This window comes from Giraffa tippelskirchi, chromosome 11 (genome assembly GCF_054371585.1).
Source record: "Giraffa tippelskirchi isolate mGirTip1 chromosome 11, T2T-mGirTip1v1.2.pri, whole genome shotgun sequence".
Lineage (NCBI taxonomy): Eukaryota > Metazoa > Chordata > Mammalia > Artiodactyla > Giraffidae > Giraffa > Giraffa tippelskirchi.
Window position 1 is genome coordinate 22564487 of NC_137285.1, and position 26571 is coordinate 22591057.

A 26571-nucleotide genomic window follows, 5' to 3' on the forward strand; every position below is an offset into this window, starting at 1 on the left:
CATTCACATTAGGAGGCCAGAAATCCCTGAGAGCTGTGACATTTTTTGCCAACAAATATGGCAGGAAATAATTCATTTCACACATGTATGCAATATAGTATTGGTAACCATAGTCACCATGGTGTACATGAAATCTCTGTAATTTATTCAATTTGTATCACTGAAAGTTTATACCCTTTGAGTAATATCACCTCATTTCCTTCCAGCCCCTGGTAGCATGATGTTAATCTCTCCTTCTATGAGTCTGACTGTTTTAGATTCCACACACATGGGAGATCATGAAGTAATTGAAATGAGTCATCTTTACTATCTCAGTGTATTGGGTCTGTTAGTTACCCTGGGAAATAGAAATGTCTATTAGCCTCTCTCTATCTGTCTATTATCTATTTATACATACATTAGCTCTACATGAATACTTTTGGACTTTGACGGAAATGGAAAGTCTTGGCTCTGGGCTCTATTCAATGATCAGAGAACAGGCATTATGATAAAGGAGGAGCCTTCATTTCAATAAAATATTTCTTTATCCATGATAAATAAGCTCCCTAGAAAATAATAATATCAAACTACTGAGCATCAGTGTATTTCAGAAAGAAAGCAAGTGAGAGAAACAGAGGGAGGAAGGAAGGAAAGAGTGTGGGAGGGAGAGAGAGAGAGAGGAAAGAAGGAAAGAGAGAGAAAGGAAGGAAGAAAGGAAGAAAGACTGTAATTCCAGCTTGCCAGGGCTTCCCAAGTGGCGCTAGTGGTAAAGAACCTGCCTGCCAATGCAGGAGACATAAGAGACATGGGTTCGATCCCTGGGTGGGGAAGATATCCTGGAAGAGGGCATGGCAACCCAGTATTCTTGCTGGAGAATCCCACAAACAGAGGAGCCTGGCAGGCTACAGTCCAGAGGGATGCAGAGTTGGACACGACTGAAGTGACTTAGCAGGCATATATGCAAGCACCTTGCATCAACCTTACCACAAATACAAATGAATCACGGAGTCAAAGTTTAGAGACATTCAGATTTAATGGTTTTATGGCAGAGGTTTATATTCCAGGAAAGGTCATTATCATCTGCAATGGTGACATTTCACAGTTTTGCAACTTCCTGTGACATTTCTTTAATGAATAAAAGGTGGTAAGTGATTAGTGTCTGGAGAACAATAGAACAGTTGAACTAGAAATGTCAATCACAAGGAAATGTCCATAGTCAGACTATCCCAAGCAGCTTTTTCTGAATCCGAAGGAGAGACACATTTTGAAAGTCACATCTACTTCACTTACTAGACGAACCCTTGATGCATATTTGTATCAGGCGACATATTAGGCTGAATGGCATCTCAGACGTTTGTTTCATTTCTTAGTTTAACACAGTAAAGTAAATGAAGAAAAATATTATTTTTCAATCAAAAAGGTTATAAATATGCAAACAATATAATATGTAGTGGAGCATGAAAAAAAAACGAGCTTACAGCATTTTCTGAATGGAAATTTTATGAAGCTTTTAGAGGTTTGGTTACTGAGAATGATTAACATTTTGTTGTACCACAGTCTATAATCTGCGTGTCTGAGGAGTCTCACCACTTCAGTATGAACACTATCATAAACGTTACAGGGTGTTATGGCAAAGACCGAACCCCATAGACTTCATGAAACTTTCGTGATTAAACTTGAGAGATGATGGAGATTGTCTTTTCATTGCTGTCATAGTTTATCCTAATTCTTTACAGGTTTATTGTATATTACTGGATTAAATCATTATACTCTGTATTAATTAAAGCAATCTAGCAGCAGTAACAGATAAATTCAGAGTCAACCCAAGGAAGCATGTTTAGACTCTAATTAGCTGCTGGGGTATGAGGGGCTCTGCTCCATGTGGTCTTCTGGGGATCAAGCCTTCTGCCATCTTGCGGCTACACCATCCTCTAGAATCTCAAAGACACTGGCTGCCTTCCTTGCCTTTGGCTAGTGGATGAGGAAAGAGAGTGGTAGGGTAATTCCATGGGAGGCTATTAGGAATTCTTCCATATAGGAATTTTACTTACACTGAACTAACTAGGACTAAATCACATACTCCACTTACTGAAATAGAGGCTGAGAAACAGTCTACTTGTATATCCAGTAAGAAAAAAATCAAATATTGTAGATAGATATATAGGATACACATTCATCGTACATTTTGATGGACTCCTTTATTGTGAATCTAGCTTCCTAAAATAGAAAAACAACAACAACAAAGAGCTCTGTTTTTCTAGCCTTACTGTCCTGAGTGTGTAGGCATGTGACATAGACTTTGCCAATTAGACACTCTTGTGTGAGATTTTGATACGGTAGCTATGATAGGTGGGACACAGGCATGGTGAACATGCAGCATGTCTCTCGGGTCAACGGTTCTGGTGGCTTTCCAAGTATCACAGCTGCAACGGTTCTTTCCTATTTTAAGGTTCTTCCTGTCCCCATAGTCCCACCCATCTCCCGGCTCCTTGAATAAGATGGTTCCTCCCATCCTGTGGTCCTGCCTTTCTTGTGACTCCTCCAATACAATATCTTATCCCAATAGTCCCGCCCATCTCACGACTCCTCCAATAAGATGACTCCTCCTAACCTATTGTCCGTCTCATAAGATGACTTCACACGTGCGGTGGTCTCTCCTATCTCAGTTTGGCCCATGTTCATCCTTTCTTTTGCCATCCTGGTTCAAGGGAGTGTCTCTGAAAGTTGTCACTGGAAGCCTCACCAAGAACCTCATCTTGTTTACCCTCCCTTGGAACCATTCTTGAGCTTCCTAATACTTCTTAATAAGTCCTTTTCTGATTAAATTAAGTACAGTGACTGTTCTCTGCAACTAATGATGCTGGAATGTAATAGATCTCTGAGGAAAATAAATACAAACTTAGCAACACACATGACTTAATACTGATGGGTCACTTCGTCTTCAACTATCAGAAGAATTTTTATTAAGCCACGTAATACATTACTGCTCTCATTTAAAAATTATAAGATTTAATCTCTAAACCATGATATCTGACTTCGCATTCAAAAAACAGAAAATTTTGGCATATTTGAGAATAGATATTTGGGACATTTCATTAATTCATCAGACATGTATTTAATGCCTATGATTTATCAAACGTTGGTAAAAGAAGCCTAATATTAGGGCATTTTCTTGCAGTCATGTTATGGAATGTGATGCAGATGTATGTGCTATCTCTTGTGAGATAGTCAATAATATCTCAGTGAATCTATTTCCATTTCGTTTAATGAAGATGGATCACAATGAATGGATTTCTCATATTTATTGCCCAGTTTTAAAATGCGAGACTGTGTTTTTCAGGCTCAGGTGCACATTCCCACAATCAAGTGAGCTGTTATCCTTCCTGAAGCTGAATCAGCAGCTTTCAGATTTGTCTTTCATTCATGGTCATTTTCAGTGGACCAAAGTATGGACCTCCATGAAATGACTTTATGGTGATTAAATTGCTCTTGTCCTTTGGGAATTATGAAGGTCCCAAAGATCTTAACTGGGCTTCCCAGGGGGCTCAGTGGTTAAGAATCCACCTGTCAATGTAAGAGACACAGGTTCAATCCCTGGGTGATTCTCTGGAGGAGGAAATGGCAACCCACTTCAGTATTCTTGCCTGGGAAATCGCACAGACTGCGGAGCCTGATGGGTTACAGACCATGGGGTCTCAAAGAGTCAGATGCAACTGAGCACACATGCAAAGGTCTTAATCACTGGGTTATTAAAGTTCTTGATGACATAAGTGAAGTGAAAATGAAGTCGCTCAGTCGTGTCCGACCCTTTGCAACCCCATGGACTGTAGCCTACCAGGCTTCTCTGTCCATGGGATTTTCCAGGCAAGAATACTGGAGTGGGTTGCCATTTCCTTCTCCATTCGATGACATAAGCCTCATTTTATTTTTTGGAAGGGGCATTTCCTGGGGCTAAGTAAACGTGTTTAATACAAAGCACAAAAATATTAACGTTTAGAGGGCACAGGCTCTGGGTCATGCATTTCTGGTATAAAGTAGGGTTTTTCAACCTTGATAAGATTGACATTTGGGAGGGATTCTTGTGTGGGCATTCCTGTGTGTTGAAGGATGCTTACAAGTATCCGTAACCTCTAGCCTCAATGTTCCGGAAACACTCTCTACCCAGTTATAACAACCCAAATTTCTCCAGATATTACCAGATTCTCCTGGGAGAAAAAAACACCCTCTCACTGAAAACCCCTGGTTTAAGAGCTAAGTTTATTTTTTGTTTTTGTTTTTTGATGTGGATCATTTTTTAAAGTTTTCATTGAATTTGTTACAACATTGCTTCTGTTTAATGCTTTGTTTTTTCAGCCGTGAGGCATGTGGGATCTGACCTCCCTGACTAGAGATTGAACCTGCACCCTCTGCATTGGAAGGCGAAGTCTTAACCACTGGACCGTCAGGAAGTCCTCAGGAGCTAAGTTTTTGTTTTTTTTTCCGAGGGAAGGGATATTTCTATAATGATGCCACAGGACCAAGATTTGAAAGCATACACTCCTCAATTCTTTGGAAGCATTTTTCTATCTTCATTCACATTCCTCATTCCCATGCCACAGGACCATCAAGAGTGTTGCTGGGTTTTACTCTTTTTTCCCTCCCTCTCCTACCTTCAGGCCAACTTCTGTGGTGAGCATTGCAGGTGGAGAGAAAAAAGAAAGACACATAAAATTCTGGGGGAAAGGCTGGGATTTAGGGGCCTTGGCTCCAGTCTCCATTCCTCTCCATTCAACTACTGGATCTCAGACAGGTCCCTTATCCGAGCCTCGTTTCCCTCATCTGTAAAAACAGATGATCTAGCTTAATCCATAAAGCAGTTTGTGAGGATTTGAAGGCAATCAAGCTAGTTTACTCCAATTGTTTTTTGAAAAGGCAAAGAAATTCTACATTTGAAAAAACTTCTTACAGCTTATAAAGTATTTTGTACAAGCAATTCACAAAAGATGAACAGCACATGACCAGTAAAATTAATTTTAAATTCACTAGGAATTGATGAAATGGAAATTAAAGTAATAGTGTAATAACAAAATTATATCACCTTTGGGGTAATAGAGTCTATTCCATATGCTCTCCCTTTCCCTTTGTTCTTTCCATCAGTTGATTATGAAGGAAGTGATGCCCAGGTTATGACAGAGCCGCAAGAGGGAAGGAAACTGGATCCCTGAGTCACAGCATGGAGCAGAAACGCCCATCCTCCCACACTGAGCTGTCTGTGAGCATGCTAAGTCCCTTCAGTTGTGTTCGACCCTTTGTGACCCTATGAGCTATAGCCCACCAGGCTCTTCTGTCCATGGACTCTCTGGGCAAGAATACTGCAGTGGGTTGCCATGCCCTCTTCCAGGGGGGATCTTCTCTACCCAGAGAGCGAACTTGAGTCTCTTACAATTTATTGCATTGGTAGATGCATTCTTTACCACTAGCACCACCTGGGAAGCTGGTACACTGAGCTATAGAGTAAGCAAAAACCCAACCTCATCGATTGAATCCAGGAAACTCATCAGTCCCCAGTAACTGAATAATTCCATGTGACCTCAGTGTCCAAAGTGGCGTTTTATTTGGAGTCACATTAGTACCAAATATGCCATAAAAGAAAATTTGCAACCTTGCAGAAGCAAGCTGGACTTAAGAGGTGTTCTCTTCAGCTGCCATTGGGTTGAATTAGTTACAAAATTTTTTAAATTCAGAGATTTTATACAAAATGTGAATTTCTAGAATTCTGTGAAAAGTTTGGCACTGTTGGGATGGTATAATGACAGGAGGTGAGTAAAAGTGCCCTGTAATACACTAAATTTCCCATTCACTTCTCCAGGGTCACCTTCACTCAATTCCATTCCATTTTCTCTCTTCTGACTTTATGACACCTTCCACTGACTGACCATGAATAACTAGTAATTCAAGATTTTCTACACTTGTAATTAGAGAACTATTCTTGTGATATCAAAATTCTATTCTACCCTTTAAAAGGAGTCTAAATGTTTCTCAACTTTAGGACACAGTAGCTTTATTCATCTCCTTTCCAAGTCTACATTTCTGAACATTGGCTTCTTTTAAAAGCAAGGGATGGCTTAACCATTTGATTTTTTTTCCTAAAGGAAGTTTTGTTTAAGTCCAGGCCCCTAACTCTTCTCTTTTTTCTCTTGCATGGCAAGACAGGAAAAAAAAATTCAGAACCAGTGTCTAATGAATATCATTTGTATTAGGGTTGTAAATATCCACCATCTCATATCGAATATGAGACTTTGAATAAGGATTCTCCTGAAGCAGGAAATCTAATATTGTTATTTTTTTAGAAATTATTTCCCTAGAACAAGCTTCTTTGCCAAAGCCTGCTGCTTTGTATTATTCACGATCCAATTAAAATTTACTGTATGGGTGTTGTTTTGGTTTCAGATATATCAATGCATTTGATGATGCATTTTATTTAATGGGTGGCATCTTTTGGTGCAGAAGAATAAGATTTCCCTGAAGAATTTCAGGCTTCCCCTTTAAACCATCCTGGTTTGTCAGATTGGCTATTTGACTCAAACTTAAACTTTATTCTTACTCTAATCTCTACCACTCATCTTGCTCCTGCCTCCTTTCCTTCAAATCTTTCTTCAATGTCTTCTGCTGTTTTCTAAGAAAACAGTATACCATGATTAAAAAGGTGGCACAGTGGTAAAGAATCTACCTGCCAGTGCAGGAGATGCAGATTCGATCCCAGGGTCAGGAAGATTCCCTGGAGTAGGAAATGGCAACCCACTCCAGTATTCTTGCCTGAAAAATTCCATGAACATAGGAGCCTAGCGGGCTAAAGTCCATGAGGTCACAAAGAGTTGGACACGACTGAGCACAGACATACACACACACACGATTAACAATAGAGCTGCTGCTGCTGCTAAGTCGCTTCAGTCGTGTCCGACTCTGTGCGATCCCATAGACGGCAGCCCACCAGGCTCCGCCATCCCTGGGATTCTCCAGGCAAGAATAAGGTCCCGACTATATGGGATAAATAATGTCTCTTTTGCCAGTGAAAAAAGAAATTCATTCAATCTAGACAAAACAAGGGATTTATTGGCTCACAAAACAAGTATCCAGAGAAGCTTCAAGTTGAAGGTATGGCTCTATCTAGGGGCTCAGAAAAACATGGTTTCTCTTTGCCATCTTTCCATTTTTCTCTTCTGTTGTGTCAATTCCAAGGAGATACACTTTTCAGTGAAGGCAACATTGGCTGCCTAAGATTTCAGACTCACACTCCTCAAGTCACACGTCTAGTGGAAATGAAAGTTATTTTCTTCCCTGAACTTGAACATATCTTGGATGAAGAAAAAATTAACATCGTAGTCCTGAGAGTGCCAACCTTTGAAAGATCAGTAGTTTACAAGTTTGACCCTTGGTTAGTATGTTGAACCTTGGATTTCAGAAGGGTTCTCACCATTCCCTGATAAGAATGGCTCACTATCAAAATTACTTATGTAAACAATACAATTTGTTGACAGTCTGTTTTCTTTCTAAGAGTCTGGGATTTTGGTATGTGCCAAGCAGAGGATGCCTACGTGACCAACTCTCCCCAACCCCTTGAAAACACCTGGGCAATGAGTCTCTAATGAGCTTCCTTAGTAGACAGCATTTCAGAAATGTTGTTACATATTGCTAGAGGAATTAAGTGCACCTTTTTTATGACTCCACTTGGCATGCAGATGCACAGGCTTGTGTTCCTTATGGGATGCTCATTGTTTCCAAGACTCTATTTGACTGTCTGCAGAGAAGATTCCAGCATCAGTGAGGGGCAAGTACCCAAATGAATGGAACTTGGGAGGAGGTAGCACTCTGTGAAATAAATCAGATTTCTGTGTGGCTCCCTTCTCTTTCCTCATTAGGGTAGGATTTTGTTTTCTTATTATCATGAACTTTCAATTATTGTTGTGGTTTTTTTGATTACATCTTCTCCCTTTCCATTTGTCTCTTGGATTTTGCCTTAAAGATAAAACCAATACTCTTATTTTAGTGTTTGGCAAGGAGTAGAAGAAAAAAAACTGTCAATTTTCACGTTTTACTGAAAGCTAATTCACTGAGTGCTAAACATTTTTAGCTGAATAATTTAATATTGTACAGACCACGTTATAATGGGTTACACAATGCAAGCTTTTAATGTATTTTCTGCCCCTTGTGATTACTATCAACTCCTTGATTATCCCATTATGGCTCATTCTCAGCTTTTAGTGCCTTCTAATTGCCAATAAAATGCATAAAAATTCAGCACTGAAGGTTTATGATGACAAAATCAATATTTTCTCCTAGTAGTTAAAATTTGTTTGTAAAACAAGCTTTTATAGAGAGGGAGGGAGAAAAAGAATGTAAAAATATATTAACATTTTTTTCTGCCTAGACTTGCTTGATGTAAAATTCTTCATGCCCTTCAAAGCTCTGACCTCACTAAAGGTCCATTTTAATCAAGGCACCTCTATAACTTTCCTCCCTGAAGTCCTATGGAACACAGGCAAAAGGTCAAAATATATTCATAATGTTTTCATAATGTACATTTTTTATTCTAGAGATATATGTCTTGAATCGATTTTATGCCAAACAATGATAACTAGGCCTAATCCCTAGGTCTTAACATGTTAACACTATACCATGATTAATGAGCTTGCAAATATAAGTGAGGTTTTCATTCTCTATATACCACCAACCCAACAGGGAAATAAGAGAGTGCTTTTGATATTCAGCTCACCCAGTGAGTGAAAGCACCACTGTAGCTTGTAAATTACAATAATGTCTGTGTACCTTGACTCTCTTCACATTTTTCTCTTTATTACTCTTTCCATCTTATTAACTGTCACTAACTTCAAAGCAGATGATACATTCGCTACAGGATAAAGATATTTTATTAAGATTTGCAATATTAATATTAATGATTAAAGAACTATATGCTCTTTATTGACATAATCCCCTATGAGAGCAAAATGTCATAGGGAAGGTCCTTTCTTCCTTCCTCTCTCCCTTCCTTCCTTCATTCCTTCCCTTTTTCCTTCCTTTGTTCCTTCTTTCCTTCCTCTCTCTCTCCTCCACTCTCTTTTTCTCTTTCTCTCTTTCTTCACAGACACCTTTGCGTTTTTTAATAAACAGAGAGAATAAAAAATGACCAAGGGTAAAAATATTCAATTACCTTAAATTAACTCATTCTTTTGTCTCATAAATCAGGCATGATTTTAATTTTGTATCCAGTATTTGAAAGTCTTAGCCACACTTTGTTTTCAATTCCATTGACTTCACCCTTTCCCTAAAACCTTCCTTTTCTTTACTGTCTTAGGAGTTGCCTTTTATAATTTAATGGGAAATCAAAATATTATTTTAATTTTACAATGGTTGCTATATACGTCCCTAATAGAAAAGGAGCTACACTTGAGAAGCTGATGAAATCCCACACATAGGAGACTAATCTACCTAAGGACAGCAATCCTCAGAACCGGAGGGAACCAGGAGGCATCTGAGCTATTAAACATCTGAGCATTTATCCTCAGATTGAGTTAGGGAAGTGTTCTTTTCATATGGATTTTTAAGAGGCTCATGAAGAGTAGCCAGCTTGGCTCACTTTTCTAGATTTTAGGGGCATCAATAAATGATATAGAGAATTAGATTGCATTTTGTAATTTGCAGTGGTGGGAAGGGGAACTCTTACTAGTGTCTTCAGATTCCAAGTGGCATCTCTCTGTCATAGACTCTTAATAAAAAGTCCAATGCACTCTCCATTGGAAATCTATTTCTGTAAATGAGTCCATCAGTTACCAGAATTCATTTTACATCTAAAACTGTGTTCTGAGAAGCCATTAGCCCTTTCATGCCATCCTTTCAAATGGATTTCCATGGTCCTGGGAGATCCTGGAGAACATTGAGGCAGACCTTCGGCAAAGAAGCAATGGCTAGATTATGGTTCCTTGGCATCGGTGGGATTGTATCCTGTCCAGAGGAGTGCAGTTTCATTTCCTAAAAATCCACCCTAACAATGAAGTTGATTTCATGTGTGAGCTCTCCTGGCAAACTCTCCTCTGGATCTTATTTCTGACATACCTACTAGCCTACACTGACTGATGTCAAAGCTGAAACTCCAATACTTTGGCCACCTGATTTGAAGAGCTGACTCATTGGAAAAGACCCTGATGTTGGGAAAGATTGAAGGCAGGAGGAGAAGGGGACAACAGAGGATGAGATGGTTGGATGGCATCACCGATTTGATGGACATGAGTTTGGATAAACTCCGGGAGTTGGTGATGGACAGGGAGGCCTGGCGTGCTGCGGTTCATGTGGTCGCAAAGAGTCAGACACGACTGAGCGACTGAACTGAACTGACTGACGCTGGACTGGTGAGTCCTGCTCAATATCTTTGTACACCTGAGTCAGACAGGGATGCCATATGTTGAATGCCATATCAGCCAAGAGAGAAAAACAGATGTCAGGTTAAACCCAGACAACCCATGCATCCATCATCATTAAAAACACATGATTCATTAAACCTCAACCATTCAGACAATCTTTAAGCAACCAAAATTTATTTTAACCACTTTCATGGGCATCCATCCAAAATGTGTTCTGCTTTCATGCTCTGTAAGCAGAAAATGATGACTGTAGGATCATGTGTTTGTGTGTATGTGTGATCATGCATGTGTGATTGTGGGCACATGTGTGTCACACTAAGAATCATCACTGTAAACACTGGTGGTATGGTTGAGTACACATGATTATCTCTGGAACTAATTCTTTTTTTAAAACTGAATTAAAAAAATTATTTTATTTATTTTTGGTTGTGCTGAATCTTCATTGCTGGGTGGGCTTTTCTCTAGTTGTGGTGAACAGAGGCTACTTTTGAGTCGTGGTGCACAGGCTTCTCATTGCAGTGGCTTCTCTTGTTGCAGAGAACTGGCTCTAGGGTGCATAGGCTTCAGCAGTTGCAGCATGTGGGCTCAGTAGTTGCAGCTCTCAGGCCCAAGAGTACAGGCTTGATAGTCATGGTGCACGAGTTTAGTTGCTCCACAGCATGTGGGATCTTCCCAGATCTGGGATCGAACCTGTGTCTCCTGCATTGGCAGGCAGATTCTTTACCACTGAGCCACCAGGAAAGCTCTGGAAATAATTCTTTAATACTGCTTGTTCCTTTACTCCATTGTCATGGACAAACAAGCTTTATGAATTCTTCCCTTTGGTTTTTATATTTACGTCCCAAAATCTTACTATACATGCTGTCACTTTTCATTGCTTTTAGAATGCTTTCTTAAAAGTTCGACACATGCAAATTTGCTTCTTGTAAACAACTTTAGCCTGAAAAAATGTATTTTCTGTAATACAAGTTCCAAAAAGGAAGCATCTCTTTTCCCTTGTTCATCTAGGAACTGTCACATAGCTGGGCTATACTGAGAGCCCATTAATATTCTTTTAACAAATAACCAATTCCACTGGAGTTGTGTGTAAAATAAGAATAAATTGCTTTGAGAATCCAAGTGGCTTTACTTTGCTTACAATTTATGAGCTTAAACAGAAACCTGGCTGGTCTGTATTGGCTTCTAAGGGGTTTTTGGTTATGTCACTAGAAAGTGGGTTTTATTATTTTATTTTTAAAACTTATTGATTTATCTTTGGCTGCATTAGGTCTTCATTGTTGTGTGTGGATTTTCTGGGGCTACTCTCTAGTTGTGGTGCATGGGCTTCTAATTGTGGCAGTGTCTCTTGTTGTGAAGCACAGGCTCTAGGGTGCATTGACTTCAGTAGTTGAAGGACATGGGATTAGTTGCCCTGTGGCATGTAAAATCTTCCCAGACCAGGGATCAAACCTGTGTCCCCTACATTGGCAGGTGAATTCTTAACCACTGGATGGCTAGGTAAGTTCAGAAGTTTGTTTTCTTGTCACAAATTCTCCTAACATTACCATCATCATCATTATTATTTTATGCATTTCTTTTCACCGAAGTATCTTTGGCCACTTATGGGGAATTCTTCCTCCTCTCCACCTAAGTGGCCCCTGGCTGTGCAATGGGTAAGACTCATATTTACAATGCACAGGGTATAGGTTCCATCCCTGGTTGGGGAACTTAGATCCCACATGCACAGCCAAAAATTTTTTTTAAAAAAAATCCAAGTGGTTCTAGGAAAATCTGTAGTGATTGACTTGTGAGAGCTCTCCAGTCAGGGATTTCAACTTGAACTCTGCCAGGTAAGCCAGGTTGGGGGAAAGTAAAAGTGAAAGTTGCTTAGTCTTGTCCGATTCTTTGCGACCCCATGGACTATACAGTCCATGGAATTCTCCAGGACAGAATACTGGAGTGAGTAGCCTTTTCTTTCTCCAGGGGATTTCCCAACTCAGGGATCGAACCCAGGTCTCCCGCATTGCAGGCAGATTCTTTACCAGCTGAGCCACAAGGGAAGCCCAAGAATACTGGAGTGGGTAGCCTATCCCTTCTCTAGGGGATCTTCCTGACCCAGGAATTGAATCAGGGTTTCCTGCACTGCAGGCTGATTCTTTACTGACAGAGCTATCAGGGAAGGGATGCTCCAAGAGATCTGGACACTCATTGCCTCTTGCATATTTTTCTTACTCCATTTGACTTTAATTTCCTTGCCCTACTCCAAACTCTTTGAGTGCCCTCTTGGTTTATTTATGTTTGTTTACTTCCATTTAAATCTTTCCACATCAACCAAGCCACTTATTTTGTCTGTGTAATTTATTGGCCCAGATGTTACTTCCTGCCTGCAGATTTTTTTTGCAAGTTAGTCCAAGGTCTGGCCTTTTATCCTGTCTACTTTCTGTATAAATTCTCCTTCAGAAAACATGATGAGCTCATTCTAAGGGGAGACAATTAATAGGTTCTTTTGCCGACCCTTTTCATTTGATTGGAGAATCTTCCTTTCATATTACTCATGGAGATTTCTCACCTTGAATGCAATGATGTAACGTGATGATGATTCTCATGGTTAAAAGGAAGATTATCTTTCAATCATTTTGTCCAATTCAATTGTAATAATCTACTTTGTTCAATTAAATTTTTCAATTTGGGAAGTCTCCTTAAAGTTCTATTAGATTGAAAATGATCACAACCCCATGCCCTCTATAAAGTTATCTGTCCCTTTAGAAATGACAAAGAAATGACAAGCCACTCCAGTATTCTTGCCTGGGAAATCCCATGGACAGAGGAGCCTGGCTGACTACAATCCATGGGGCCGCAAAAGAGTTGGACACAACTGAGTGACTAAAAAAGAACAAACATCTCAATATATTTTATTTGATAATGAGCTTTATTAATAATTGCTATTGCTAAGATTATTCCGCCAAATATGCCATATTGGTCTTACCCCAGGAGAAATTCACTTCAATGATGGTAAATGTCAAATCATTCAAAGTGTTATCATTTTAAAAATATTGTCTGTTCATAAATTATAGTTTTCTAAACGTTTCCTTGTGAAAGGAAATGAATTTGCACTTGGTTATGGATTACAGATACGGAAGCAGGTTATTTAAACTATCTTTCCTGGGCATCTCATTCTCTGTAGGCTGACATTTCTAAGACCCCAGAAAGGTATAAGCTAAGATGGAAATAATTTGGCAGAATCTGTTCACACATTTGCTAGAAAAAGTGGCAGGAAGGGGCAAGTGTGTCAAGTGTGGCTGATGGTGAGGGTTGCAAGGGTAGGAAAGACAGTCTTAGAGCATTTTGAAATATTTTATGGTATTTTAGGCCTGAAATATTTTACAACTTGAGAGACAACAAATTAACTTGAGAAAAGTTAGAAAAAGGAACGATGGGTTTATTTAACTCAAGTGAAAACAGAAACCTTGTCTAATTTTTCTGTTTGCATATTTGTGTGTGCTTGAGTGTGTTTAATCAGCTTTTCATGTGATAATTCTGTTCTGATTCTGAGATTCTGATGTCATGTGTGCACATGTGACCTCTATCATGGATATGATAAATGTTGCGAAGAGAAAGTCTGTGAAGAGATCATTAGATTTGGACTCTGAAACTTCGAGGCTTTGTCTAGGAGGAGAAAGTTACTAGGCAAACCTGGGCAAGTTATGGGACCTCATTTTGACACCTAGAAATTGGTTTATGATCTCTGCCTTGCATACTTACAAGGACACAGGAATAGTGTGAAAATCAAATGAGTTACCGGATGTGACAAAGTCAATTCAGTTCAGTTGCTCAGTCCTGTCTGACTCTTTGCGAGCCCATGGACTGCAGCACGCCAGGCCTCCCTGTCCATCACTAACTTCCAGAGTTTACTCTAACTCATGTCCATTGAGTCAGTGATGCCATCCAACCATCTCATCCTCTGTTGTCCCCTTCTCCTCCGGCATTCAATCTTTCCCAGCCTCAAGGTCTTTTCAAATGAATCAGCTCTTTGCATCAGGTGGCCAGAGTATTGGAGTTTCAGCTTCAACATCAGTCTTTTCAATGAATGAATATTCAGGACTGATCTTCTTTAGGATGGACTGGTTGGATCTCCTTGCAGTCCAAGGCAATCTCAAGAGTCTTCTCCAACACCACAGTTCAAAAGCATCATTCTTTGGCGCTCAGCTTTCCTTATAGTCCAACTCTCACATTCGTACATGACTACAGGAAAAACCATAGCTTTGACTAGATGTACGTTTGCTGGCAAAGTGATGCCTCTGCTTTTTAATATGCTGTCTAGTTTGGTCATACCTTTTCTTCCAAGGAGCAAGCGTCTTTTAATTTCATGGCTGCAGTCACCAACTGCAGTGATTTTGGAGCCCCCAAAAATAAAGCTCGCCACTGTTTCCATTTCTTCCCCATCTATTTCCCATGAAGTGATGGGACCAGATGCCATGATCTTGGTTTTCTGAATGTTGAGTTTTAAGCCAACTTTTTCACTCTCCTCTTTCACTTTCATCAGGAGGCTCTTTAGCAGGGGGCCAGTGGCACAATGGATAACACGTCTGACTACGGATCAGAAGATTCTAGGTTTGACTCCTGGCTGGCTCGAAACACTTTTGACAACTGATCTTCCTGCACTTGAACCACACCCAGACTCTTCAAGAGGCTCTTCAGTTCCTCTTTGCTTTCTGCTATACGGGTGGTGTCATCTGCATATCTGAGGTTATTGATATTTCACCCAGCAATCTTGATTCCAGCTTGTGCTTCATCCAGCCCAGCGTTTCTCATGATGTACTCTGCATATAAGTTAAATAAGCAGGGTGACAATATACAGCCTTGATGTACTCCTTTTCCTATTTGGAACCAGTCTGTTGTTCCATGTCCAGTTCTAACTGTTGCTTCCTGACCTGCATACAGGTTTCTCAGGAGGTATTCCCAACTCTTTCAGAATTTTCCACAGTTTGTTGCAATCCACATAGTCAAAGGCTTTGGCATAGTCAATAAGCAGAAGTAGATGTTTTTCTGGAACTCTCTTGCTTTTTCGATGATCCAACGGATGTTGGCAATTTGATCTCTGGTTTTACAAAACTGTGGCAAAACATGGATATGACAAAACATGAACAGAAATCACACAGGAAGGAAGCATTTTCAATTATTCAGATTTTCCGAACTGGATGGGCTTCCCAGGTGGTGCAGTGGTGAAGAATCTGTCTGCAATGTAGAAGACATGGGTTTGATCCCTGTGTAGGGAAGATCCCCTGGAGAAGGGAATTGTAACCCACTCCAGTACTCTTGCCTCAAGAATTCTATGGACGGAGGAGCCTGGTGGGCTACAGTCCATTGGGTCACAAAGAATCTGATATGACTGAGTGGCTAACACTAACTATTAACACTACTAAACTGTACATGCTGGGACAGTACTTCTCCAAATGTGATCAGGAGAAGCCTTGAGGGTCTCAGGAAACCACTTTAGGAAGACAGTGAGTTCAGAAAAGTGTTTATAATAATACAGTGGAATTTTCCAAACGCTATATACCATGTGTGATGTTGTCACCACTGGGAAGACTAATGGGATGTCTGTGTGTGTGTTCTTGTATTTTCTAAAACATTCTAAAGTAGACAGTTTAGGGCAAAGTTATTCACAGTTCCAAAGAATAACTCAGTTTTTTTTCCCAGTACCTCCACTGGGCTTGTACTACGAATCTTTAGTTCCACTAGCTAAATCTTTGCAACTTCCCTTTCATGTAATAAAACATCATCATGGAAACATAAACTTTTCCTAGTACCTGTAAGGAAACAAGAAATACACTGCTACCTTGTCTTGAACCAATTTATTAATTCTTTCCCAAAATTCATATTTAAATTTTTTTCACAATGTTGTGATTTTATGATTCAATAATATTTTATTTTAACCTGTCAGAATATTTTTTATAACATAGTTTTCTTATATTTAAAGTTGAATAGTTGGATTTCAAAATGGAGATTTGGAGAGTTGCTTTCTCAGCCCAAAGCTTTAAAATCTGCATAAAATGCTGCAAAATTGAAAACTGACTTATAAGCTAGTGTTCTAGCTCATGAAAGGGACAATTCTATTAAAAAAAACCCAAAGAACTAGCTTGACCTTTAAATGAGAAATAAAACATAACAAAACCTATCTTTCCCTTAGCTTTACAAGTGTTAATTTCTGGTCTTCTTCACTAGAAACTTTCAAATAATAATGTGGTGGCAGATTTTGTGATCTTTCAGAGCTAAAGACGAAGGAATTGAACCTTTTTAATGTAGACGCTTTATGTTTATAAAAAGTCAAAACTTAGTTGGTTACTTGTTTTGATATTAGTGGGCTTGAAGAAAAAAAAGACATGGATGCATCTTCAGGATAAATCACCATATTGCATTTACAGAAATGCTGCCCACAATAGATGAAAAGATTTTAATACTTTGCAGAGTTGACATTACCAAATTTCTGACAGAAGAAAAGGTAGTGAAATTGAGGACTGAACTGCAGCTTTCTGTGATTCTGATTTACTTTTCAGATGTGTCTCTGAACTTGGATATCTCCCTCCATAGTGTTATCTTCCATTAAAATCATTCTTAGCAAAGTCCTGCCATGGGGCTAGAGGACACTGAAATGAGCATTCTCCAAACCTATCATTATAGGGAATTTAACTGGGCTTCTTTTTTGTGCTTAAGCAAAATTTGTCATTTGACAGCATCAAATACCTGTCACACTTTAAACCAAAGTTAATTGTGAATTACGGCTTGTTTGCAAGAATACAGCATAAAAGTACTTACTGAGACTCTTTCCAAAGTTGGGGTGAATTTATGACACTTTTGAGATTGGCTAATTATTTGTAAAGTCTATTCAATTTGTTAGGACTGCTGGTGGGAAAAGATTTATTAGAACTAATGTAAAATGTAATGAAATAGATTGGCTCCTTATGAAATATTAATATTCATTAACTCTGGTCATTGTAAGTCTATATTTGTAATCTCTCCTTGGTGGATACTCCTAAGTCAAGCTGCAGATGGTGCTTTAAGCTCTTATGCCCAGAAGCAGTCAAAGCACTACATAAAAAGCTTCTGAGAAAGATAAACACCAAACAGGATAGTGATTATCTTACAGCGAATGATTATGTTTGGGAAAGAGAAATCAATAGACTTCAACTTCTCTCTCTCTCTCTCTCTCTATATATATATATATATATATATATATATAAACATCTACAAAGTAGTACAATTCTAACATTTGCTTATATACTCAACGAAGTAGTATATATACAAAGCAGATGTTTGTTTATGTATATGCGAAGTATATATAAAGTATGCCTGTCGTGTTAAGTTGCTTCAGTTGTGTCTGACTCTTTGCGACCCCATGGATTGTAGACCACCAGGCTCCCTCTGTCCATGGGATTCTCCATGCAAAAATACTAGAGTGGGTTTCCATGCCCTCCTCCAGGGGATCTTCCCAACCCAGGGATCAAATCCTTGTCTCTTATGTCTTCTACATTGGCAGGCAGGTTCTTTACCAAATAATGCCACCTAGGAAGCCCATATAAAGTGTATACATATATAAATATATATATATATATATATATACACACATGCACATAGATTTATATCCATTACTTCCATCTGCCAACTGTACTGCATCTCTTGTTTAATTTCTATTAGGTGTTTTAATTAGGTATTAGCACGTTTAGGGGGGAGGCTGTCTTGTTCATTGCATCTGATACAACATTTAGAAGAGTGTTTTTCTAATATGTTGCATGGTTAACGTGGATCAATGGGGTAAGAGATTCTGTCACTGTAGTTGTTCACAGACCCAGAATGATGAAGGCTCAATCAAGATACAAGATTTCACAAAAATAGAGTTCCCATATGATCCCACAATCCCACTCCTGGGCATATAACTGGAGAAAACTCTAGTACAAAAAGATACACGCACCCCAGTGTTCACAGCAGCAATATTCACAATAGCCAAGACATTTTGTATTGTTGTTTAGTGGCTAAGTTGTGTCCAACTCTTCATGATCCCATGGATGGAAGTAACCTAAATGTCTATCAACAGATGAATAAAGAAGATACGGTACATGTATACGATGGAATATTATTCAGCTGTAAAAGGAATAATGCCATCTGCAGCAACATAGATGGACCTAGAGTTGTCATACTGAGTGAAGTAAGTCAGATAGAGAAAGAAAAATACCATATGATATTGGCTATTTGTGAAATCTAAAAAAAAGTATGGCACAAATAAATATATTTACTAAACAGAAATAGTAACAGATGTAGAAAATAAACTTGTGGTTATCAAGGTGGAAATGTAGGGTGGGGAGGAGATAAACTGGGAGATTGGGATTGACATGTACACACTACTATATATAAAACTGATAACTAATAAAGACTTACTGTGTAGCACAGGGAACTCTACTCAATACTTTGCAATGACCTATATGGGAAAAGAATCTATAAAAGAGTAGATATGTATATATGCATAACTGATTCATTTTACTGTACACCTGAAACTAACACAACGTTGTAAATCAATTATACTATAATAAAATTTTTTTAAAAGAGGAAGACAAATACTGTAGGATATCACTTATATGTGGAATCTAAAATATGACACAAGTGAACTTATCCATGAAACAGAAACATACTCACAGGCATAGAGAACAGACTGGTAGTTGCCAAGGGGGAGGAGGAGTTGGGGCTGGATTGGGAGTTTGGGATCAGTATATGCAAACAAGTATATATAGGATGGGTAAACAACAGTTCCCACTGTTGAGCAAAGGGAAATACATTCAATACCCTGTGATAAACAATAGTGGGAAAGTATATGAAAAAGAATGTATATATATAACTGAATCCCTTTGCTGTACAGCAGAAATTAACACAACATTGTAAATCAAATACACTTCAATAATGTAAAATTTAAGAAACAAAATTTCATAATCATGAAGGTGGAGAAGTGAGGTAGAGAGTTCAGACCAAGCAAATAAATATCTTCATTTTCAGTTTTCATCAGCTCAAACAATTCACATGCTCACACCTCCTTGCAAGAAAGCCAATCAGAACAACCAGCTGCGTTCTCAGGACAGGGACAATGGTACCTATGAAGTTTTTAAGGTTTGCTTTTACACTCAACAAATATATACTTGGTGAATGAACAAACTGATCAAACGACTGAGTGCTATTTCTGAACTTGATTCCTTTACTGAAAAATATTCATTAGCTATTTGCTTTGTACCACAAGACAGTACACAGGACACCAGGGCATGAACACTGAACAAAACCATGAAACACAAACAGAAGGAAGCTCTTCTTAGCCTATCTGTTTATACACGGATTCCATTTATTCACCCTTTTACATTGAACTTTGCAACTTTCAATTCCAGGGGATGGCCTTATTTTGAAAATGTGGAATCAATAGGTGGATCAACAATTTTCATTGCTGGTAAAATGTTTTTAAATACACAACTATGGATCTTTCCTGTTCATCACTGACAATAAGCAGAAACATTCAATGTGCCTTAAAATCAGCAGCTTTCTGCCCTTCGAAATACGACAAAAACCTCTGTGGTCAATGACATTTTTTAAAAGCAGGACTGGCAGAAACTTGACATACTTTTTAACTGGCACCCAGCCATTCCTGTCCATGTTCCATTGGCCAAATTAAATCCACGGCTAAGTTGACACCAGCAGAGAAGACAGTGAAATGGTGTAACCCAGATTGGGCCTTGAATCCACATGCTAGGACTCAAACTTGGCCAAAATCCAGTCTTCCAACTAAGATCACACACCTAGTTTCAGGACTTAATGAAGCTCAGGTTCTTGATGTCTCATTGCATACAGAATTCAGTGAGAGACAAAGTGATAGGTAAGGAGCAGACTTCTTTAGAGAGACACACTCCACACAGAGTGTGGGCCATCTCAGAAGGCAAGAGTGGCCTCAAAATATGGTGTGGATAAGTTTTTATGGGCTGGATAATTTCATAGGCTAATGAGTGGGAAGATTATTCTAACTATTTGGGGGGAAGGGGCAGAGATTTCCAGGAATAGGGCCACCACCCAGTTTTTGATGGTCTGCCTTGGTACTGTCATGGCATCTGTGGGTGTGTCATTTAGCTTGCTGATGTGTTACAATGAGTGTATGCTGAGGCTCAAGGTCTAGTGGAAGTCAACTCATTTACCATCTTGGACCAATTTGGTTCTAATCAGTTTATGTCGTGTCTTCGGGCCATGTCATGCTTTCAAAGGTTGTAGCCTGCTCCCTTCCCTTCTGTTTCAAAAGCATACCTGTCCCATGCTTTTGGGGAAGGGAGGAAAGACTCTTTGCTGAACAATCTTCCACATTAATGACAAAACTGTCATTATCATGATCACTAACACTATCTGTCACTGTTATTTATTGCTATCACTAGCAATTGGAGAAGGAAATGGCAACCCACTTCAGTGTTCTTGCCTGGAGAATCCCAGGGACGGGGGAGCCTGGTGGGCTGCCGTCTATGGGGTCGCACAGAGTCGGACACAACTGAAGCGACTTAGCAGCAGCAGCAGCAGCAGCTATACAATCCACCCTTCCCATTTGCAATCTCTTCGTGATCTGCTTCATGCACCTCAATTGCCCTTCAAAATCCAATTGCACTAAATCATCAGTGACTGTGACATAAGAGATGAGCTTTTGTCTTATTTATAAAACATCATACCATGTGACAGTGTGCCCAGCAGATAGATGGTCCCTAGGAAACATTTGTTGTATGAGTGGATGAACATAGTTCTTAGACCTTTCAAAGAAAGTACAAAAAAGTTCACACTCCTGTTATGTATGTTAGTTACTGAGTGTCTATATTAACATACATGTTATATACTTAAAATATGAATATTACATGTGCACATAGGTATCACGCTCATGCTCAATCACTCAGTTGTGTCTGCCTCTTTGTGACCCCATGGACTGTAGCCCACCAGGCTCCTCTGTCCGTGGAATTTTCCAGCTAAGAATACTGGAGCAAGTTGCCATTTCCTCCTCCAGGGTATCTTCCCAACCCAGGGATCGAACACGTGCCTCCTGCATCTCAGGTGGATTCTTTACTGCTGAGCCATCAGGGGAGCTCTCATATAGGTATGTGTATACACATGCATACTGTATGTGTGTAAGTACATATATGTGTGCATGTATATGCAGTTGTTGAAATGACTTTGGGAATTAGTGATGGAGTTAGTGCTACTTTTGTTTGTCTGGTGGCTTATGAAGATTTAGGCAGGGCCATGAGAGAAACGTGAGGAAAAAGAAGTTGTGTTAATGGCAAGGATGCTAATGGTGGAGTTGATTGAAAGTGAAAACTGCAAAAGCGTTACATGCAAAATGGAGTGTTACATGGCTGAGAGGGAGCCATGTGAATCCCTGATGATTACAAACTGCAAATCAAGCTTTTCATTCTATCTTCCTGTTGTCTTAATGATTTTCACAAACCAAATTGTTGCCCAGGGTACTAGGATACATCAATATAACTATTTCAGGAAAAATAGCATAAAATAAAATCATGGAAAATTAGATCCTAACAAAAACAACTCTCATCATTACTTGTAACTAGTCACTCTTATCAACTCATCCAATTTTGCATTAACTTCCTTCGTTAGCAGCTCTCTAACTTGCCTTTTGCTCTATTTGGAGTTTCGAATTTTTTTTTCAAGAAAAACAACTTTAATTGTAACGATCACTCAGACATAACTTTTTCAAGACCAAAATGTAGAATCGTAATTTCCATATTCATCATTTCCAAAAGTGCTGTACTTGACTTTGCAACGTTTTTAATAAAAAGAGAAAATGTTCATTAAGTCTCAAGTGGAGAGTGGTTATATTTCTTATTAAAACTTTTCTAAGTAGTGCAAAGAAGAAGATAGACATAGAAAAATCAAATCTCCTAAGTGCTTATCCATCAGCAGTTTTGTTAAAAAACTATCATTAAGAAAGAAAAAATGCAAATTGCAGAAACGAGGTCACAATTTAATTGATACAAATTGCAGCCACCTGCTTATCTTATTTCCAAGGGAAAGGATTTTGCGTGTGCAATGAAGTAATTTCTTTGTAGGAAAGAAAAGTTGCTTGGCCATCTTTGTTGCTTAGGCAGTAATTTAAATCTCCTCAATCCAGTCCACTTGGCTCTTGCACCATCTGACCAGGATGTTAGCATCTGTGGCTGACTTGGGAGTCAGAATAACAACCCCATTTCAAATGACAACACACTCCCCAGGCCACGAGAGTCTGGAGAACCCACTGGGTAATTAATTGGTGATTTTAAAAAGGAGGACAGATCCAAAGGGTCTTGGATTGAGAATAAATTTACATTTACCAAATGGGAAAAAGGAAGAGAGATAAATTGGGGATTTAGAATTAAAAACACACAGGGAACTATATTCAATGTCTTGTAATAACCTACAGTGAAAAAGAATCTGGAAAAGAATATCTAGATCTATCTATCAATCACCTACCTGTATATATAAAACTGAATCACTTTGCTGTACACCTGAAACATTGTAAATTAACTCTACTTCAATAAAAAATAAAGAATGATTAAAAAAACACAGAAAGTCTAGGACCGGCTTGTGAACCCTATAGTATTACTTCTAGAGTTGGGTTAAGAGGGATAGAGGTTCAGAGAGCTACAAATTTAAAATGTCAATATGGTGTCATGCAGGTACATAAAGAATAACAAGCCATGCTGTAGTCATCCTATACTTATACGTGTGTGGGGGGGCTTCCCTGGTGGCTCAGATGGTAAAGAATTAGCCTGCAATGCGGGAGACCTGCATTCAATCTCCGGGTTGGGAAGATCCCCTGGAGAAGGGAATGGCTACCCATTCCAGTATTCTTGCATGTATATCTTCATCCTATAAATGCACTCATATTAAGTCAAAGAAAGGTCATCTGATTTTTTATTTTCCCATGTGACATTTTGCCTGAAACTGTACTTTTTTGTATGCGTGCCATTATTTTGGAAAAGCTATTTGAAACCGAATTATTTAGAAATTGAAGCCAACATATATATTAATAAAACCCTGAATAATCATTTACAACTGCATGGGAAGTTTTGCTGATTATTAACAGATTTTTCCTTTGGGAGGTAGAATTTTAATCATTTAAATTTTATCTTTATTTTCTAATATTCATTTCATTATTTCTTTCTAACAACTGTTATCTAGATGAAATGCTTTTAATTTTAAAATATTTTAAAATGTTTTCTTTTTCCTAAAGGAGAGGGAGTTGAGTTGTCAGTAATTTGGAACCAAGAAACCACAGGCTTGTCAAATAGCAACGACATATTTACTACTTACCTTCCTCACTGTTGCATTTTAGTCTGATAGAAAATGACTGCTTTCGTGGCTAGAATTAGTTTCCAAAAATTTATATCCACACTTTCTGGGGCTCTTAATTCACTCAGCTTTTAAATTCCTTTCAAAGTAATAAAGAAGTTTTACTTTGCTGAAAAGAACATTGTTCTCAACTTAGCAATGAAAAAAGTCAACTATGCTAAAAATCTGACTCTTATATAGACTATCAAGAGTTGAGATTGTTGGGCAGTTATACATTCTGAAGTCCGCTCAGGGTGAGCCCTTCAGCTAAGGACCATGGACAGCATGATCTGTTTGTATCATGGCAGGGCACGAGGGGGAGAGATGGCTACCTGCTGCTGCTGCTGCTGCTAAGTCGCTTCAGTCGTGTCCGACTCTGTGCGACCCCATAGATGGCAGCCCACCAGGCTCCCCCATCCCTGGGATTCTCCAGGCAAGAATACTGGAGTGGGTTGCCATTTCCTTCTCCAGTGTGTGAAAGGGAAAAGTGAAAGTGAAGTTGCTCAGTCGTGTCCGACTTCTAGCGACCCCATGGACTGTAGCCTACCAGGCTCCTCTGTCCTTGGGATTTTCCAGGCAAGAGTACTGGAGTGGGGTGCCATTGCCTTCTCCGGATGGCTACCTAGAACTGGGTAAAAGCAATTTTAATAGCTATGTTTAATATCTTTGTATGGTGGCATATTTGACGTAACTAGATTTAATCATGATAATCATTTTGAAATGTACAGAAATGCAACCTCACAACAATGTGTAACAGAAAATGACACAGTGTTATGGGTCAATTATACTTCCAAAACAAACAAGCTTACTCAGAGAAAAAGAGATCAGAATTGTGGTTACCAGAAGGAGGGGTGGCGGGGGGGAATTGGATGAAGGGAGCCAAGCACACCCCCAGCACCTACTTATGTCAAAGTTTGTACCTCCCAGTTATAAGGTACGTAAGTATTAGGGATGAGATGTGCAACGTGATCCATATAATTAGCACTGGTGTACATTCCCCTATGGGCTTTCCTGGTTTCTCAGTGATAAAGAATTTGCCCGCAATGCAAGAGATGCAGGAGACGCGACTTAGATCCCCAGGTCAGGAAGATCCCCTGGAGGAGGGCATGACAACCCACTCCAGTATTCTTGCCTGGAGAATCCCATGGACAGAGGAGGCTGGCAGGTAACAGCCCATAAGCACTCACAGAGTCAGTCACAGCTGAAGCGACTTAGCATACACGTTACACTGTATGTCTTTGTTCAGTTGCTAAGTTGTGTCCTACTCTTTGCCACCACGTGGACTGCAGCACACCAGGCTTCCCTGTCCTTCACTATCTCCCGGAGTATGGATGCTGAGCATCAGGTGGCCAAAGTATTGGAGCTTCTAGTAAAAGTTGAAAAAAATAACAGAAGATGAACCGAGCCTTTCCTGCTACTGCAGGAAAAACTTGAAGCCCTACACCTGCCCTTCTCTGCACACTTTCCTGGTAGGAAGCAAAAGCCGTGAGATTAACAGCCTGCCCAGCATCATGCAGGAATTTCTCAGGGAGTTGTAGCAGGCATGGGAAGGGTGTGTGTATGTACCACAGTGGAGGGAAAACCAGACAGCAAGTTGGGTCAGCCTGCTGAAGGAGAGACATTTCTTGTTCCAGAGCTTCCTGAATTCCTCAGTAGAACTTTTCACTAAGTTGTGGTTTGGACAGTAGCTAATGGTAACTGCCACCTTGTTTATTTATTTATTGGTTGTGCCACCTGGCATGTAGGATCTTAATTCCCTGACCAGGGATCAAACCCACACTCTCTGCACTGAAAGTGTGGAGTCTTACTGGACCGCCAGGGAAGTCCCATATCACCTTTTTTTTAATAATTAAATTTATTCATTTTTAACTGAAGGATAATTGCTCTACAGCATTGTGTTGGTTTCTGCCAAATATCAACATGAATCAGCCATAAGTATGTCTATGTCTCTTCCCTCTTGAACCTCCCTCCCCATCCCACCCCTCGAGGTTGTTACAGAGCTCGGTTTGAGTCACACAGCAAATTCCCATTGGCTACTATTTATATATGGTAACATCATCACCTTGTTAAAATTCAGGGTCTGGGACTGCCCTCCATGGTTTACTCTATTCCTGGCTCTCCATCAAAGCAGCAGTGTGCACGAAACATTCCTGTGCTGTTGTTTCTAATAAGAGTAATCACTTCTGTTTGACAGCATATTATGGCAAACCTTTTACCTAACCAAGTGTGAAAGAGAAAAAGCATTATGTGTCTATTGATTGTTATCATATACTATTTTATTTAACAGTAACATATTTTCCATGAGTGAGTTATACAAGGAGACATAAAATATGCATGCATATATTTGGAAATCCAGTTAGTCAGCTGAAAAACCCAGCTTCATTTTCTTGGTTATGCTACAGTTTCCATTTGGACACCCTGAGAGGTAATTGTTTTCCTTGACAGACAGGGGCTGCTCTTCTCAAGTTCACGTGTGTCAAATGCCATGTCACTGAGATGATGGGAATTATTTGTTCAGGATCCAGTGGGAAATTGAACTTAGGGTTATTCAATGAGGTTTAAATTTGAGTTTAAGGATATGGTTAAGTGCTGTTTAAAATACATCAACTGTTTATTGAATATATATTGTCCCAGGCACTGTGGAACCTAGTGATCAACAAAATCCTAGCCTGTGATCAGCTTGTGCCTAGGTAGGCAATACAGTCAATCAGCCATTAAATGACAAGGTAATGAATTCTATGGTGGGAGGTGTGAGGAATCCTGGGACATGGGCATAAATCAGGATGTCAGGGCTAAGGGAAAACTTTCTCAGAGATGTATGTCCATGTTGAAGAACAAG

The 26571-nt window shown here is 39.3% G+C and overlaps 1 long non-coding RNA gene across 1 annotated transcript in view; it reads right to left on the reverse strand.

Annotated features, from left to right (window-relative positions):
- Nucleotides 1-993: 993 nt before the first annotated feature.
- Nucleotides 994-26571, reverse strand: part of LOC145526015 (uncharacterized) — a 144837-nt gene continuing 119259 nt past the window's right edge. The window contains exons 3-5 of the long non-coding RNA XR_014068594.1: nucleotides 25795-25948; nucleotides 23715-23832; nucleotides 994-1344 (exon numbers count right to left, since the gene is read on the reverse strand). This is a non-coding gene — a long non-coding RNA (uncharacterized LOC145526015). The remainder of the gene's footprint in view (nucleotides 1345-23714; nucleotides 23833-25794; nucleotides 25949-26571) is intronic.